Source organism: Fringilla coelebs (assembly GCF_963513975.1).
Source record: "Fringilla coelebs genome assembly, chromosome: 2".
NCBI classification, from domain to species: Eukaryota; Metazoa; Chordata; class Aves; order Passeriformes; family Fringillidae; genus Fringilla; species Fringilla coelebs.
This window is the reverse complement of record NC_140029.1, coordinates 113,604,413-113,617,608: the sequence shown is the minus strand read 5'-3', so window position 1 is coordinate 113,617,608 and position 13,196 is coordinate 113,604,413.

Genomic DNA, 13,196 nt, shown 5'->3' with positions numbered 1-13,196 from the left:
GTGCTTGTGTTGCAAACTTGCAGCTGCTCCAATCTGGAAGGGGATTTCGCCACACACAACAACCTACTGGACTAGTCAGGTTGTACAGATGTAGGGCCTGGAAATAACATTCAGTCAATCCTTACCTCTGCTGGGAGGTACAGGATGAGTCTAATTCTACAGTCTGACCCTTTATGTCATCACTTATGGTGTGAGTAACATGCAGGCAACAAGACACGACAGCTTTTTAAAACAGTCTAATAAGACCAAGAAATTGCAAAAGCAGCAGGTGAATGAAGTATTTGCACCCCAATTTTAAACAGTCAACTCTTCCTGGTGTCACAAGGAGATACTATCAAGGAAAACAAGAAGAAAGATTTCCACCATGGACAGCCAAGAGCAACTATTCTATACTGTAGAGAAAAAAATTATAAGATTATAAGTCTAAATATAAAAACCAAAAGGAAACTTACTGGGTTGCATTGCTCTGTTCTTTTGCCACTCCACGTTTACAATTTAAATATAAAGAACAACTGGAACTACAGAGAGATTTTTCTGGGTTGTTACTTCCTCTACCCCTCCTTGCAAGGAATCAGCAAAACAAACTGCTGTACCACCACACAAACTAAAGCACTCCCTTCTTGTACTTTCAAGTTCAGCCCTTTTTGCCTGAGGAATTCTCTTGGCTCACAGGTTTGATGTCAGCCCTTGATTGTGTTTTGATGTTTCTGCAGATCTACAATTGAGTTCAATTCTCAGCAGCCAAAACAGACATTTGTCATCCTGTATGCATCAAATTTCCTGTGGCACACTGCCCACTTAATCATGCAGGCAAGGGGAGCTTTGACAAAGCAAGGGGCTGTCTGCAAGCCCCCGTGACCCAGCGTGTGTCGAGTCACTTGTAATTACCATTACTTAGAAGGATCACTCAAGGCTTCCCAGTGTTGCTGCACACCAGCTCAACCACTCCAGAGTGTCTGAGTAAATATTTGCACGCAACGAAGAGCTGGTGAGAGGGTTTTGTCTACAGCCACAGCCCCCAGTGCATGAAATATTCAGCACGTTAAATGTCTCCACTGATGCAGAGTGGTGGGTTTTCACTCTGATTTGATTAGCAGTGATGATTCTTTCATGAGGTGTGACTGTCTTTCTAGATTAGCATCAGCCCAGATTCCATGCAGCAGTCACGGAAAAAGGGAGAAAGAGGAGTCTGACATGTTACACGGGTTACTGTGCAGAGTCTCGGTCTGAGATTCCTGGTCTACAAGAAAATGCAGGAGCCTAAATTCTAATTTCATAAAAAGCATTGCTAAGTAGAACTCCAAACTTAAACACAAATGCGATGCTCAAACATCAAAATTACTAGTAATTAACTAGGAAAAAAAACTAAAACAACACAGGTTTAACTGAAGCAATGTCTGAACAAATAAGACATCAACTCTTCATCCATAACAAGCTGGAAGCATTTCACTGGAAGACATGTTTCCATATTAAGCATAACGATCATCTCCTAATGAACACTGTAGAACTAATACTGATTTAAAATGTGGTTGCATCACTCCTAAAAATTTTTCACCTAAATACATCTCCTCACTACCCAAGCAATCAGCAATTTTCAATGATGATGATGTGACATTGGCTGCCTACTTATAATATCCATCTATTTTAAACTATTCCCTTATGGTAACATTCCTGTATTATTTCTATACCATAGCAGTGAAGGGAATCTAATGGACGCAAGCAACTTCTGCAGGAAAAAAAGTAGTTTACTGGACTGAGTAATGTAGCTGGAACAGACATAAAAAAGGGCTGGTACTCACAAAAGCTACACTTGTTTGCCAGTCTGATCAGTCGCCTTGACCAGCAGCAGTTTGGACACAGCTCGGACTTAGACAAATTGGATTTTGAAAATATTTGAAACACTGCAGCAAACATTCTGCCTTAATATGAAAGGCTGACTATGCACCCACTTAAAAAGCAGAGCACTAACCTCCCTAGTTAAATCTTCGTATGTGTGTCAATACTGGCCGCACTGGGGACAAATGAAAAGACTCTACACAAATTCAGAAGCACAGCAAAGAGAAAAACCAGGGTCTATCAGACACAGAATTTTCACAGTACATCAGCAGCAGTTATTCAGCACAAGAGGACTCAGTAATTGTCACTGAATAGGAAGACTCAGAGTAGCCAATAAGCTTCTGTTCCCTGTGCAGGCTTGTGTTAAAGCCAAACAGAGAAGCATATCAGTTTCCAGAGATAAGCTATCTTCCACAATAAAACTGGTTTAGAAACAGGATGTCTCACAATCTGCTTCAAACCATTAGAAAAGTTTTAAAACTATGAAAGGCCAGTGTTGAGCTTGGAAGGCTTCAATCCCCATGAGCAAGTTCATCGGCATGGTACAAAAAAAGGACAGCAAGGGGTAGGATCCTACCATGCTGCTCATGGAACTCCTTTTCACTGCACCCCAGGCCCCAGACACAAGCCCAGTTTTCCATTTAGCTCCCATTTAAACTGAGGTGACAGGAAGCTGCAAGTTACACACACACAAGATGCTTTCACTTCCTTGGAGCCCAACCAGCAGTTGTATTTTCCTGATTAGACCAGCAAGGGTGATGGGGAAAATTGAGCTATCCAGGGCTAAATTAAGAAAATTTTAGCAGATCCAGTGCTTTTCTTAAAAGCATTTTAAAACACTGTCACTGGTGCAAAGGAAACCCCCAGATGAAGAAGCCATAGTACTCCTTGTACTTTCCTAACTTCCAGCATTGTATATAGACTATAGTTGCCTACATACAGACAACTGATGATGCCTACATACAGACAACCTATTATGCCCCCAAAAGAAGAAACAAAGCTACATGCACTTACTCCCAGCCACATGCAGCTTTCACTACTCCATATATAAAATGTCATTTAGTTCTCTATTTTCAGCTAATTTTTTCAGGAGCCCTGAAAGAATTAGCTGAAAATAGGAGCCCTTATTCACCATTTCCTCAATCTTCACAAAACAGGGGAAATTGGGATAAGGGTACACTTTACTGAGGAAACCAGGTGAGGATTTGCTTGCCACAGCAGCAGAGCTTAAACCTTCTGTGCCTTCTGACCCTTAATTACCTGAGATATGATTTGAGGGGCTACTATAGCAGATTTTCTCTTTTACACATTCAGGTAAGGAGAGTTAAAATTAAAATGTGTCTGCCAAGATGAAATCCATGTTTATAAGCCCCACTTTCCTCTAAACTGGCACCTGCAACCTGCGGTATTTGCAGAGCAACTGCTTCAGCCATTCTCAGGGTCAGCAGTTTACCTTGGAACAAATAAAATCCACAGCTACTCCATACAAACCAACACTTAGATGCATCATCATTCACACAAGCAGCTTCCCAAATCACAAAACAGCACTAGGTCTGCTCTGTAGAAATAGCTACAGGAGTGCCAGCAACCTCAGGAATCACTAATGATGACAAATGGCAGGCCTGGAAATTCTACAAGATGCCAGTTTTTCATAAACTGCTGAATCTCTGCTTTCTGCTAAGTGTGGCCCGTTATCTGTCTCCAAAAAGCAACAAGTAAAGCAAAAGCTACTTAAAATTGCTGGAGTGGAAAGCAGAGAAGATAGGAGCAGCAACATAAAAATTCTGTCCAGCCAAACGAATCAGGAAATGCAAATAAACTGGGTGAATCCTCCAGGATAAACTTCCCCAAGATTTCATGCCCTGCAACAGTAAATCATTCAAATAGAGTGTGTGACTATTATTGACCTTTTGATTCCAATTGCACCAATATTTATATGAATTTTGTCAACAATTTCTAGCAAATATTTATGGTCTTTTTTAGCTTTGTTAGACAGGATGGAGTACCTGCAGAAACTTCTCACATACCTCTTATTTCTTATGGTGCTTTGCAAATTCATTTATAGCTGATAGGCTGAATTTTCAATTTCTGTTGAGGCCCAAACCTTACCTTGAAGGGCTGTTTAATAAAAATGTAAAACTCCAATAATAAAATGCTACCAAATAATTTGCATTCCAACATTATGCAAGCTTCAACACAGGGTTACATTTTATAGAGACTGAATAGGTTGAGCCTGTAGATCACAGGAAACTAAGATTCACTAAAGCAGCAAGTTAATTCTTCACATATGCAAGTGTACACATGAGCTCAACAGCCTTAAAAGCCTTGAGAGAAAAAAGTGCATTTCCTGGAAAACAATACCCAGATGCTGAAGTACTCAAAAAAACCCAAAAGCCAACACCAAAATGAGCTACAGCTGGAAAAGATCAAATGCTAACCTGATTTTGACTGGGTTGCTTTTGCTGTTGCCATTTTATGTCAAGTCAAAAATCCAAACTAAATAATAATAATCAAATTAATGGGATATACCAGTTGTCCCTGAAGTAACAGGCAATCATCATATAACTGTCCTTGGCCATATAGTGTTCTTGAATTAATAAAAAAAACAAAAACAAAAAACAAACTAAAAGCACCAAGCCCCCCACAAAAAAATAACCCAAATGTAAACAATCTTAGTGTTCTGACACAATTTGATTTTGAGACTTGGTGTTTCAAATGGCAAAGACAAATAAGCTCACCTTTACTCTCAGTCTCTCTGCCAAGTTTGACAATCTGAAAAGCTCTTCTGTTTCTTTGCAAAATTTCTAGTGTAACTATTACTTATGCTGGGGTTACCAGAAAAATTACATGAAGATTTAAAACTAATTTTTAAAAAACCTTTAAAATATTTCAAACTAAGTCTTTATAAATAGCATCACTAGATTTATAGTACATAGACAGAAAAAAAGTGTTTTAGATTAACTGGCATAAAGTTAAGAAGAGTAGAAATGCCAGCACTAGTGATGAAAGAACTGAAATTCAAAAACAGGATTAAAAATTGAGAGGAACAAAACAAAAAACCCCCAAAAATATACAAAAAGCACACACACAAAAAAAATGTAACCAATCCAAGCTCCACTTCTACCACACCACAAAAACCTCTCTGTTGGGTCAGCCCAAAGTCTGAGTTTTTTTAAACCTTCATCATTAAAACAGGCCTGAGAGAAAATTTTACTTGATTTGGCATTGAACATTCACAGAGAAACTTAGCAAGTGGAGGAGTATGAAAGTAGTTCTTAAAGAAGTGATTTGGCTCCAAACCTCATAAAAACAAAGGTTGAAAACTCATATAATTCTTGGAACCCTCTGAACATGAAAGGTTTGATGTTTGCAAGATACCAGGCACCACGGGGCTGGCCTATTTCTCCCACAATTTACAGCAAATTTAACCTTATCAGTATTCAGTACCAACCCTAATAGGGAGAAGAAAGATGTCATAGCAATAGAAGGAGAGGAGATAAAAGGAAAGCAGCGAGGAAGAAAAGCACATCACATCTTAATTGAACTGGGGATGAGATAGGGATGGCTGATACAGCCTGGAGCAATGGGAAAACACTTCTGATGGTGCAGCCTGCAAGACAAGCCAGGGTGGATTGGCCCCAAAACCTGTCACTTCTTGAGGACAGCTTCAGCAGCACTCAAAGCACAGCAGCTGCCGAGTGCTTGTTAAAGCTGAATGAATAATTTGCCACGAACAATACGTTTGACAAACTTAGCCTCTCTCTTTTCATCGTGTTCCTAGAACACCGTGAATGGAATTGCATTACTCAGATGTAGCTGAATTTCTCGGCAGCGTTTCCCCACGTAGAGCTCAGCTGCCAGTATTCAGAGGGCTGCTGAGCTGTGTTCAGAAAAGACAATCTGGTACTTTTCCTTTTCCTGACTGGATGAACAAATGTAACCTACTTCTGAAAACAGACATGCACAATATATTTAAAATTTGATTTATGTGAGTAACTGGCTATGTGACACATTCAGCGAGGAAAAAAGAGATTTAGTAAACATAAGCAGGACCCCCTTGCACACTGATTGTGGTATTTTCTGAGGGCCCCATCGAAGGGAGGAATGAGTGAATCTGACTCTGTGTTCTTACAAGTCTAATTTATTATTTTATGATCTACATTATATTAAAGGATGCTTTACTAAAGAATAGAGAAAGGATGCTATACTAAAGAAGAGAGAAAGGATACTTACAGAAGGCTTAACAAGATACTAATGAAAAACTCATAACTCTCCAGAGCCTCAACACAGCTGGACCATGACTGGTCATTATGTCAAAACAATTCACATGAAACCAATCAAACAATGACCAGTTGGTAAACAATGTCCAAACCACATTCCAAAGCAGCAAAACACAGGAGAAGCAAATCAGATAATTACCATTTTCATTTTTCTCAGAGGCTCCTCAGCTTCCCAGGAGAAGAGTCCTGGTGAAGGGATTTTTCAGAAAATATAACAGTGACACACCGATAGTTGAATTTACTAAACAAATTTAACTACACCAAAACCAACCCACATTACTGTATGCTGAAGTAAGATCTCTCTCACAAAACTCAGATTTTCTGGCTGTTCATGAAATCCAGAAATTAATAAAAGTTTCAACAATTAAGTTTAAATATTTAAGTTTAGAGTTATGGCTGCTTACACTAATTTCATTGCACAATACTAATCCAGATCCCACTAGCATTATTAAATTGTGTTATCTTCCTGAAGTACTCAGTCATTTATAACTACCTAAAAAAACCAAAAATCAAACCACAACTTCTATCTCACTGTCCCCAGGATCTGCTTCTCACACAGTACAGCAATGAGAGCACAATTACTGAAATGAAGATGTTGGCAGCCATCCAGGTGCCAGTAAGAATACAACGGGTATTACTCACCAGTTCCTTGTGTGCTGTAATCTGCCAGCTCTAAAAACAGAACATTCCCAGCAGTGCCTGTTCCCTTCTTTTGATGCCAGATTCTTCTGTAAAACACTGTCATCTTAGCTTAGCAGGAGCATCACTTATTTTTTAATTCCCTGTTGGTATTTTTTTTTCCTGTTCTCTAATGTGGACCCCTTTGAGATGGCTGTCCTACCCCAAGAGCCCAAAACACAGCAAATGAGCACCTAAAATTGCTGCCACCTGAAATTTAGCTGAGTGCAAACAGGGCCTAACAGCCAGTCTTTGGCATTTCTTGACCTGTGGGTGATGTGGAAAGCTTTCAAAGCCAAATCTGAGCAACAATTTCAGAAAAATCCATTCTAGGCATTAAAATACTATCACTTGGGATGATGACTTGCCTGCAGATATCAGTTTTGCACTCCTCAAGCCCTGAACAGCAAGGCGAAATGCAGAGGGGTTTTGGAGAAGCTGACTGGCATCAGCCAAAGGCAAATTAATCAGGGAAAGGCAAACAAAATAAACATTCTGGGTTTAATTTAGGTGCCTGCTTACATTTCCTGTTCAGCTTTTGAACAATTGGTTAACTTCAGCAGAAACAGTTTTGTTCCTTTGTAGCCTCTCTTCTATAAAGATGTGCTTGGTCACCTGCCTTAAACATTGTGAATTTATTTTGGAATAGCACTAATTGGTACAAGCAAGAAACATTCACATGACCTCAAAAAAAGCTTTGCTTGTAAAACCAGGCAATTTTTAGTGTTGAATGTTCTCTTTTGTGCTCCTGATCCTTCCCCAGGTCCATTAGCCATGTCTTGTCACACTCCAGCTCCTCACTGTCCATCCTGAGCTGAGGGACCCAGAACTGGGCATGGCACTTGAGGTGCCCCACATCAGTGCTGAGCAAAGGATAAGCTCCTGAGACACAAGCCCAGTTCCTGAAAATTCTTCCCTCAGACATTACAAGCATCAGCACAAAATCACATCACTACTGCATATCCTAAAGCCTTCAGGGGTACTCAGAAGCCACAGCCACCCACCAGTACCAAGCAATATTGCACCTATCTCCACATGGACCTCCAAAGGGGATCCTGTTCACCCTTGCCCCATGGAAGGGAATTGAAGTTTCTTTCCAGGGCATTGTTCCACCAGGTGAGACTTGGTGAGACCATAACCTCTCAACAATCTGGGAGTAGCATAGAGATACACAAAAGATAATAACCATCAATGGCCATTAATTAAATTAACTCCAACATCACCACTAACTCCAAACATCACCTCTGACACTGTTGGAGACACCTGCTCTGGGAAAGGAGAGATAAAAGAACTAAGGAATGAGGACCTAATTATAGGAAGCCAAATACTAAGAACTGTGTAACCTGGGGCCAATGAACAGTGAACCAATGAATTTCTATGGGTTTTGACTATATAAGTATCTGAAAAATCTAGTAAAATTCATGGGTCATGGAATGATTTCCTCTGCACAGCCCAGGCCATGTATGGATGAAATTTTTGCTTTTGCACATCCTGACCAAAACAGCAGCCTGGCCAGCATAAAGTAATGCCTTGATTCTCCAACACTAAAAATGCTGTTGGAGGGTTTTTGCTTTTCCCTCAATTTCAGTGACACAGGTGTGCCCTGCAGGGCCATGAGGGATTGCAGGGACAGTGTGGCCATGGGTGGTGTTCTGAATCTCCATGGGGCCACCTCAGCTCACAGGACATCACAATCAATTAGGCTGGAAAAGCCCATCATCGAGTCCAACCCGTGACCTAACACAGCCTTGGCACTGAGTGCCACCTTAAACAACTCCAGGGGTGGTGACTCCAACACCCTCCAGGGATGGTGACTCCAACACCTTCCTGGGCCCTTCCAATGTCTCATCACCCTTCCTGTGGGTTCAATTACTCCAAAATTCCCCCTGATGTCCAACCCAAACCATCCAGGGTGCCTGTGTCCACATCAGAGCATGGCAGGGGCTCAGCACCAAGTCTGGGGTGCCAAGGGGGCGCTGGGCATCAAAAAAATTAGTTGTTTATGCTGAGGAAATTGAGCTGGATGCTGGGCTCATTTTTTTGGCTTGTCCCCTTATGTAAAAATCCTCTCCTGCGTGATTAACATGCATGCTACAACCCTGAGCTGGGGAAATCCAGCATGCCTCTCTGTAATATTTTAATGGGTTTGGATCTGGATCCAAGGAAACAAGCTGGCATAGCAGTAATACAGCACAGCCTTGCACAGACTGATGTGTGCTGCTGCTAGTTAAATCCCAGTGGGTATAATGATAAAACAGTTGTGGCCATAACCCCAGCTACTGACAATGGCTCACGCAGATATCATTCCCAAGCAAATTTCTTGTGTGTAATAGTAAGTCTGATCATAGCCTACTGATTGCATATGAGCCTGAACGCCTTCCTTGGGAGGATGTTAACAGATAGGCACCGAGCCTTGCAGTTCCCACATGGCTCTGCAAACATCACCTCTTTCATCCTGAAGTCAGCTAAGCAGGCTGGATAATGTCGCCTCATTTTATATTCAACAGCTACAGCAAGCAGATTTGGGAAAATAAATAAATCTGTTATTACAGCTAGAACTCAGGAAAGACTTTCAGGGCTGGTACAGATCTCTGTGTTTTCTGACACCTGTGTTGTCTTTTAAGGTAAACTGACTCATCAAACAGAGTCACCTCAAGTATTTAATGCCATCCAGCTTTGCAATGTGTTGACATTACTTTGAGACATGGCAAAGTAAAAAAAAAATTTAAAAAGGCTGCATCACTTTAGACTTCAAGTTATTACAGCAAGCTCAAAATCCATCAAAAACACCTCCAAGCTTATTCCTTTTTTACATTTATATTTACAAAAATAAACCAGAATTAATCCATGCAATAAAAATTGTTAAATTTCTCTTATATTAAAAAAACTTCAAGAGAACAAGGTATTTTTCTCTCATCCACAAAGAAACAGGGAGTAGAAACACGTTCTGAGAAAAACTGTTAGTGAAGTAGAATTGAGAAGTTTCAATGAAAGCAATTGAGCCAGCTCTACCCCAGTATATCTTCATTCACGTGTCTCAAGTTATTATTTTCTTTTAGAGAAGACCATAAAACCTCTTCTTAAACATAAAGTGAAAAGATTGGCCCAAGCCTCTCACTAAAATACAAAAGCAGAAGCTTTGGCTCCTGAGACCAAACCAAAATCTGACTAATAACTATTCAGTGCAAAAATTACTCATCTGGAGTGCAGCATGATTTTCCAGCCTTCAGTCAAGATCAAGTTCTTGATTATCACATGCACAATTAACTTCTTGCAGCTGTGAGTGAGGTTTTCTCCAAAATTTTTACTTGCTACATTGGAATAATGAAGGAAAGTAAGATAACTGATCTTTCCAGCTAAATATAAAGACATTTTAAGTGTATAATGCACCCTAAAGCTGAGAAGGACAGCACTTTAGCAGACAGTTGAAGAACAGAAATTGTGCATGAAATTGCAAGTGGTTTCTGTTCATTTGTTAAGAGAATTACACTTAGAAAGGACCTGGCTACTTGAGACTTGCCTTCAGAATGTGAATTGATCCATCTATGGTCTTTTGGACCAAGCTTTAACTTTTTATCCAACACTCAGGAACCTGTGCCCTTCAGACTTCACAATTCACATAGATCACTTCCAAAATAACATGGTTTTTAGTCATAAATCCCAGTTTTTATAAACAAAACTGCTGTGCTCCCTTTTCCCCCCCCTTCGTTTTTCAAGATTTAGTTGAAATTCCCAAGTTGCAGTGTAACTATTCAATGAAAGTCATAAATAACTAAAAAACGTCTTTTCTTCCGGGGGTTGGATTGGCACACAAAATAGACTACCTTAAAAGAGTTTTTCCTCTGCATCAGTCCTGTACAGAAGGATTGTGAGCCAGTTTTCCAGGCAACATTCCAAGACAGCCTCTTTCCTCTGACCACAGTAGGCTTTAAATGGGCCATGCAGAGAAAGACATTGGCCATTCACAGGGATGTGGGTTTAAATGTGTTTTCTCAAATGATAATTTTGTATTTTGAAGAAGGGAGTGGTGGGGTTACTGAAAATAAGGTGTAAGACAAATGGTTTCATTTAAAACTTTTTTAGAAGACACTCTTTGGAAGATGAGAGAACCCTGAGTATTGAGTAAATTATGTTTCATAAGTATAGGGATAAATTGATATACATTATTTAAATCATGGAGAAATATCAAGAAAATATTTGCAGACAATCTCCATCAATTAAAAATCATGGCATGGAGCAATAAGGAAGAGCTCAAATTTGTTATTCTGACAAGAGGAGGTTTTTTCTGGAAACACATCAAACTGACTGTGTGCATATGGTCAAAGCTCAACAAGATAAATCATTAGTGCTTCTATAGAATATTTAGCCTCAGGATCTCATAGTGTTTTGCAAACCTTAATTAATTCTTACATGATTTTGGCAAGACAGGAAATAAAGTGCTACCTCCAGATTGCCACCTCACCAGTAATTAGAGTATTTCTTCCAAGGCTGCACACCAAACTGGTTCCCAAGTGAGGAACTGAACCCAGGTGAGGATTTCTGAGTCCCTGCTCTGATAACTGCTGAGCTCTCACAGCCACTGCAAAGCAAAGTTAAAAGTCCTGCAGGTTTCAGGTTGCTCTTTATTGAAAAAGAGCACAGAACCTACAAAAACCAGAATTCAAATAAACTGCTGTAAAGGCCACTGGCTTCTGCATTTGTAAATTCTGCTCCAAACTCCATTTATCTAACATTGTAAAGCGATTTGAAACTCCCAGCTTTGATTTGGAATTCCTCTGTATAATACATAAACCCACCTATTTTGTGGGATGGTGATAAAGAAGATTGAATTGTTTTTACTGTCAGCTACTAAGAACGTTCTTAGCTGAGAGATCAGGCTAAGACTTAAGGGGTTTATTTTTTAGAAATGCTTTCAGACCTCAAAGAAAGCAGAGCAAACCCCTATTAGTATACCAGTTTCCATTTCTATCACCCACTACTCCCTTTCAAATCATCATGGGACCAGGCTCAAGAGAAGATTTCCCTTTTAGATTTATTTTTCTGATTACCATTGACATATTCATTACATTTTAAGGCTGATTTTTGACAGTAGGTGCACTTGCTAAAATTATGAGCTGTGTTCTAATGAAGAATTGACTCCAGCTGCAATGTGTATGAAATACTCTCAGTTCCTTACTCAGTTCTGACAGGGCTGTGTTTCATGGGACTGAGATGTGTGCTTACTACACCAGGACCTATAAAGCAAAGCAGTCATGGTGGGGGCCCATATATTTCAGAGAAAGGTGGCAAAATCTATTCCTTTTATTCTATTTATTTATATTCACAGAAATTCCTGTGGTAATGCCAACAATGTATGAAGTAATGAAACTGGCAATTTGATATTTTAACACAGTAAGTAGGATTTTATAACTTTTCCTTTGCCTTTATTTACACTAACTTTTTTAAAAGATATATTTTTATAAATTTTTTCCCTTATATATATACTGACAAAATTGTGTGAAATCTATTTCAAGTGATCTGAATCACATGGAACCTGGAAAGAAGCCCTGGAGTGCAACAGTCTTTTGGGCAATAATTAACAACATTTTAGCACAAAAATCTCAGTCAAATTAACTTTGATTGAAAATTACTAAATTAACTACTAACTACTTTTGGCCTGCAGAGTTTTCATTGGCCCATCCTACTTCATCCCCTGCAATCATTATTTTTGAGAATAATGCCTACAAAGATAACAACTGAAACCCAAGGAACTGACTCTTCTCTTGCTCCTCTTTGACCCTTCACAAATTTAGAACTTACAGAAAGGAGCACAGGAAGGCTAAATGTCCTCTCTGCATTGTGTCTTCTTTTTGATTTAAAACCTTCTATATTGCTTGAAAAAGTGGAGGGGGGGGGTGTGGGCGGAAGGAGTGTAGTTTCTATTTCTATCAAGCCCTGCTGCAGTACCATGGAAAAGTTGTGTGTCCTTTGACAGAACTCATGGTGTCCATTAAAAATGTCACTTCAGTCCTTTCCTAAGAAGGGGTTAGTGTCGAGTGAAGGTGTTGTTAGCCTGCAGTTAAAACCATATTTTTTGTAAAATGTGTAGTCAGTGGAATTCAGACCTTTGTGAATGCTCAGGTAAAAGCACCTGGTAGCACCCTAACTCTTGCAAATTCCACAGCCTCTCTCTCTTTAGGTTGACCCAGTTAGCAGAGGATTTGGGAAGCGTTTAGAACATTGCTTCCATGTGTAGGCAACTGGTATTGATTACTTATACAAAAAACATCAAACAGAGAGGTAAATTTTAAGAATTTCGACATGATTTTTGCTTAATCCTCTACTTTAAACCCAGAATTCACCCAGGGAAGTTGTAGTTTTCTTGATTCTAGCAAACACCACAATGTATTTGAGACATTCCCT